The 5,581-nt window shown below is 47.4% G+C and overlaps 1 long non-coding RNA gene across 1 annotated transcript in view; it reads left to right on the top strand.

The window, feature by feature from the left end:
* Positions 1-4,222, top strand: part of LOC119472530 — a 6,443-nt gene extending 2,221 nt beyond the window's left edge. The window contains exons 2-3 of the long non-coding RNA XR_005201678.1: positions 913-1,033; positions 4,176-4,222. This is a non-coding gene — a long non-coding RNA (uncharacterized LOC119472530). The remainder of the gene's footprint in view (positions 1-912; positions 1,034-4,175) is intronic.
* Positions 4,223-5,581: the final 1,359 nt, after the last annotated feature.

The following is a 5,581-nucleotide window of genomic DNA, read 5'->3' as shown; positions in this document are numbered from 1 at the left end:
TGGGCTCAGGAGGGGTGGGCTCAGAGGGGTGGGCTCAGGAGGGCTGGGCTCAGGAGGGGTGGGCTCAGGAGGGGTGGGCTCAGGAGGGGTGGGCTCAGGAGGGCTGTTATCCAGCTGTTGTGTTGGTGGAGCTCTGGTTTCTCCTGGAGGAGAGGTGGGTTGGAAAGGGGGCAAGGATGGGAACAAAGGAGGCAGTGGCCACACCCCAGGGGAGGGGCAGGGCTTGGGTGAGGATGAGGCTCCATGGGCAGAGTGAGGTAGCCCCTGCTACACAGACTGGCAGACAGAGCAACCAGACTGACTCCTCACATAAGCAGCTGGATGCTGAACTGAATGACAGCAGCTGCTTACCTTAGAGGAAGAGGGGGTTAGCACATTTGTTGAAATACTTAGGTATCCAGTAGAATTCCAGGGGAGTTTAGACAGTGAAGTAATGCTGAGAGACAGAGCTATTCTCCATTGGCCGCTCACCAAATTGACCGGTCCTTCTTCCAGGCCTGGTTAGGTCATTATATTTCCTGTGCAGGAGCACTGGGTCACCATGTCCCTGCTGGCCTTGGTGGGGTCAGCAACGGGGTCGGGGCGGGGGCTGTCCCAGGGTAGGTGAGAACCTAGGGAGGGCAGTGGGCAGGCTGGGCTGAGCCCTCTTCCTTCCAGCCCTCTTCCGTCACACAGGACGCTGCAGCGCTTTGCTGTGCCACTCCGGCTTTTTCATTCAGAGTCAGAGCTAGGGAGCCATTTGTCACTCTGCTTCCAGGGGCAACTTTATTCAGAAATCAACCACTGCCTGGCCCCGGGGCCAGTGTCGGGAGTCAGCGGGGGCTTGTTCTGGCCAACAGCCCTCTCCTCCATCACAGTCACCCCACATCCAGCGGGGGAGGTGCTAGAATGATCTGTTCCTGTTTCCTTCAGAGTCTGCACAGAATGCTTTGGATTCCCGAGAGCTGGCTTCCTTTGTGTGTTGTCACTGACTCCAGACCAGCTGCTCGCAGCACAGCCTGGGAGACGTTTCCCTTTGCACTCAACGACACAGGTAAAACAAGCCATCCATACAGCTCACCAAGGCATGAAGTCCAATAGAAGTACTGAGTCAAATAGAAACCACCACTTTCTGAGAAGGCAGGTGGTACTGGGTGGGGACGTTTCACTCGCTGGTCTATTAGTGCCTGTGCCAGAAATCGCAGGCTTCATGGAGGGGCCCCTCAGAGAAGCCCCTTGGGAGGTTATACTCTCATTCCAAAGCTTTTCCCACACTCAGAGCACATTTGGAACTCCCTTCTCTTGGCAATGGCCTTTAGATTCCATTTAAGCCACATCAGAAACCCCATGTCGTTTTTTAGAAAAAGAAAAAATCTTATATATAATCTACCAGATTTGACCCTGAATTATTTTTTCTATTTTCTAAGCCCATTAAAACACACACACACATACACACACACACGCACACACGTGCACACACACGCACGCACACACACACGCACACACACACAACCCATGATGGTCTGGAAGCAATGACTCCAAAGCCTTTCATCACTGAAATAAGGTCATAAGGGCATCATTCCATTGGATATGTATTTAATCTTATTGAAAGTTTATTCCGTATTTATATACAGAAAGTGCATCAGCCATATGTGTACAGGTTGAAGAATATCTACCTGGTGCATACAGCACCCAGGTGGAGACACAGAACAATATTCATGCTTGGATGTCCTCACAGATTACCCTGGATGGCTCACCATCAAGTGTGTGTGAAGTCTTTAGCCCACACCATCCAGAATAATCACCACTCTGACCAAGATTGGGACAGGGTGAGGCACCTGGGGTGCACAGTTTAGGAGGCCTCCCCTCTCAAGGTCAAGCACATCTAGCCCCTTGCATTTTTCTCTAGGTGCCTCACAGGCCTGACCCATAACTGACTTCTAGCAGCACCAAGAGTTCTGCCTATTTCTGAGCTTCGTATAAACGGAATCTTCCAACATGCACTCTTTTGAGTCTAACATCTCTTGCTCAACATTATGGCAGAGATTCATATTATTGCTTGGAGTTGTAGTTTCTTCAGTCTTGTTTCTATGTAGCAGGTTCTCAAACTTTAGCCTGCACCAAAGGCACCTGGAGGGCTGGCTAAAATGCAAGATTGCTAGCCCCAGCCCCAGAATTTCCGACCCAGGAGGTCTAAGATGAAATCCCAGGGAATGCTAACAGATTGCCCTGTGATACTGATGCGCATTTCATTTTCTGAGACAGGGCCTTGCTCTGTCGCTCAGGCTGGAGTGTAGTGGTGCAATCATGATTCATCGCATTCTCGACCTCCCAGATTCAAACGATTCTCCCACCTCAGCCTCCTGAGGAGCTGGCACTATCAGTGCATGCCACCACTCTAGGCTAATGTTCGTATTTTTTCTAGAGCTGAGGTTTCACCATGTTACCCAGGCTGGCTGATGCCAGACTTTTGAGAACCACAGATGAATAGCATTCCATTATGAGAACATCCCGCCTTTTATTGGCTGATTCAAATTTTCATGGGCAAATAGGTTTCTAGGTTTAGACAATTATACATTGTGCTTCTGCAAACAATTTTGTACATGTCTTTTGGTGCGCAATGCATGCACTTTAGACGGGTGTATCCTAGGAGTGGAATTGCTAAGTCATGGACTATGCATACAATCGGCTGCAGATAAACACTGCCAAGAAGTTTTCCAAAGTGGTTGTATCAACTTACTGGGTTGGTACAAAAGTAATAGCAATTTTTGCCATTCCTTTTAATACATTCCCATCAGCAATTTACGAGGCTTCCTATTGCTCCACATCCTTGCCAGCACTTGTTATCTATTATTTTTATTTAGACATCCTGGTGAGTGTGTACTAGTATCTCGTCATGGCTTTAATTTGCTTCTCACTCTTCATGGGTATCCAACCTCATCACAGGTCCCCGTTGAGCTGTGGACTTCAGCTTCATGTCACCAAAGTCCTCCATGATGATGATGATGGTGGTGACCTGCTCCACACAGCCTCCTGGGACCACAGCACCCATCCCAAGATGACCCACTGGGTCAGAGGCAGCCACAGGTTTTCCTTCTCAGGCAAGAGTCCTTCCTTTCAAAGAAACATCTCTGCGCTCACCATTGCATTCCCCCCTGGATGTCCAAAATCCTGAATGCCACGGCGGGACTATACAGCAACATCAATCTCTTAAAATTGGATTCAGGGCCAATCCAATTCTGAGGATTGTGTTTCTTGCACTGTAAACCTGCCTGCTGGTTACCATGCCAGAGTGGTGTGGGGCCAGGGCCCAGGGACAACAGGACCTGCACAGGCTCCCATAAGCAAGTAGATGCTGGAGGCTTGTGTTCGGAATTGGGGAGGGAAGGGTCAGGGGCCAAAAGTTTACCACAAGTCGCCAAAAGGGTTCACAGACAGACACAGAGGCTGGCAAGGAAGTGTTGAGGGCATCATGCTAGAAGAGGCTTGGGACCAGGCCAGCAAGGCAGGCACCAGGATGTGCGGCTTGAAACCTTCTCCTAGAACGTGCTTGCTTTGCATACCTAAGAAACTTTTTCTCATCACTTGTGTGATCTTCACTATAGATGTCTTGGCCCAGCTCTGATATAATAAGCTTCACTCTTCTAAGGGCTAATACAGTTAAAGCACACGCGTGCACACGTACGTGCACGTGCGCGTGCGTGAGTACACACACACACACACACACACACACTCCTCTCTGGCCAAAGTGGTAGATAAAAAAATGTCCTAGGCTGGGCACCCTGGATATATGTCCATTGCAGTTAATTTTGAACTTTCCATGTTAATGAAGCGATCAGAGATGGAAACAGAACACTTGAATTTATTTGTTTTACTTTGTAGAGTGTGAGGAATTTTCTTCTGTCGGCGACTCTGCCTCCTTTTCATGTTTTGCCAAGTCTAGTGTTATACTTCTTATTTTCCTGCACATGTATCAGCGGCAGGGGCTCTGGGCAATGGCGGCAAACCAGCTAAATATTCCAAGTACACAGCACATGGTGGACAGCAGGCATGCCAGCCAGCCTTGTGGGGAGTGGAGCGCTCTGCATGCCAGTCATAGCAGCTTTCCAAACACGGCCTTCTCACTCCTTTTAACAAGCATGCTCTCCTCTCCTTGGCTCTCTTGACTTTTTATTTCCTTGCTTGTTTCCTGGAAGCTTCATTTTCGGCCGAGCTATGGAAAGGCGTGGATGTCCTCCCTGCCTTCTTCCTCATTCCTCCCTGCTGATTAACTTCCCGGGCATCCTCCATGAATTGCCATCATCCTCACAATTCAGTCTAAAAGGCGAATACTTTCGAACCTTGCCAATGATCACTGTGTTTCTGCTAACTGTCTGGTTTAGATCATGTATTGCTTGGGCATATACGGATTTCTCCTCATTTACCAGTGGTAAAAGTTAAATATGAAAAATCAAAATTTAGTATTCCAAGAAAATAATCATGGATATAAGCAAAGGCTACCAAGCTGTTCATCATGACACTGTCTTCTACAATAGCAAGGATGGTAATAAAACTTAGAAAGGCCCTAAATATCCATCTGTAGAAGATTAAGATATATTCTTGCAATATGAGATTAAAAGCCATACAAATGGTGCTACAGAACAATATTTGATGATGTAGAGAGTTGTTTATGACAGATTATTGGTGAGAAAAAGTTAAAACCAATATGTGTAAGACGGTCCCATTTTTGTAAATGAATCCAAACTGTACATCTATAGTCACAGAAAGAAAAAAAATACCCCGCTGTGAATAAGAAATAACAAATGTTAACATAATCAGCTTTGATTGCAGGGGACGCGTTAGATTTCATTTTCTTATTTTTCCTGGTCTACATTTTCTACAACATTTGTATACAAGTTTTTCAATAAGAAACAAATGACAGCTTTCAAATTTTTTAAATTAAAATTTTTAACAAATAGAGACATAGTCCTACTAGGAATCCAAAGGGGGGCAGACAGGTGATCAAATGCTCATTCTGAATCAACAGTGTGCTACTAGTAAGCTCCATGATGAGGCTCTGACCTTTTCACATGGATGCATAGTTTGGATTTCATCTGAATTAGACTGCAGGAAACCACAAAGAGGCCCCTTCATGGATTAGACTCAAGTTTAAAGAATAGATGCTCGATGATGCACTGAATGCTTAAATTCTTTGTCAGGGAACAAGGAAGCTTGTTCCTGATTGGTGGCTGCATTAGTCCACTAGGGCTCGCATGACACAAAGCCACCGCTTGCGGGCTTCAGTAACAGGCATTGATTGTCTCCCAGTGCTGGAGGCTGGACATCCAAGATCAAGGAGTCTGCAGGGTTGGTCTCTTCTGAGGCCTCACTCTTGCCTGACAGACGGCCGCCCCGCCTTCTCATTGTGTCCTCACGTGTCTCCTGTGCACAGGCCCCTGGGGTCTCTATGTAATTCTCTCTCTTTTTTTTTTTGAGACAGATTCTCACTCTGTTGCCCAGGCTGGAGCGCAGTGGTATGATCTTGGCTCATTGCAACCTCCGCCTCCTGGGTTCAAGTGAGTCTCCTGCCTCAGCCTCCCGAGCAGCTGGGATTACAGGCCCA

This window comes from Cebus imitator, unplaced genomic scaffold, assembly GCF_001604975.1.
Source record: "Cebus imitator isolate Cc_AM_T3 unplaced genomic scaffold, Cebus_imitator-1.0 Scaffold103, whole genome shotgun sequence".
NCBI lineage: Eukaryota > Metazoa > Chordata > Mammalia > Primates > Cebidae > Cebus > Cebus imitator.
This window is presented reverse-complemented; position numbering and strand designations above follow the sequence as displayed.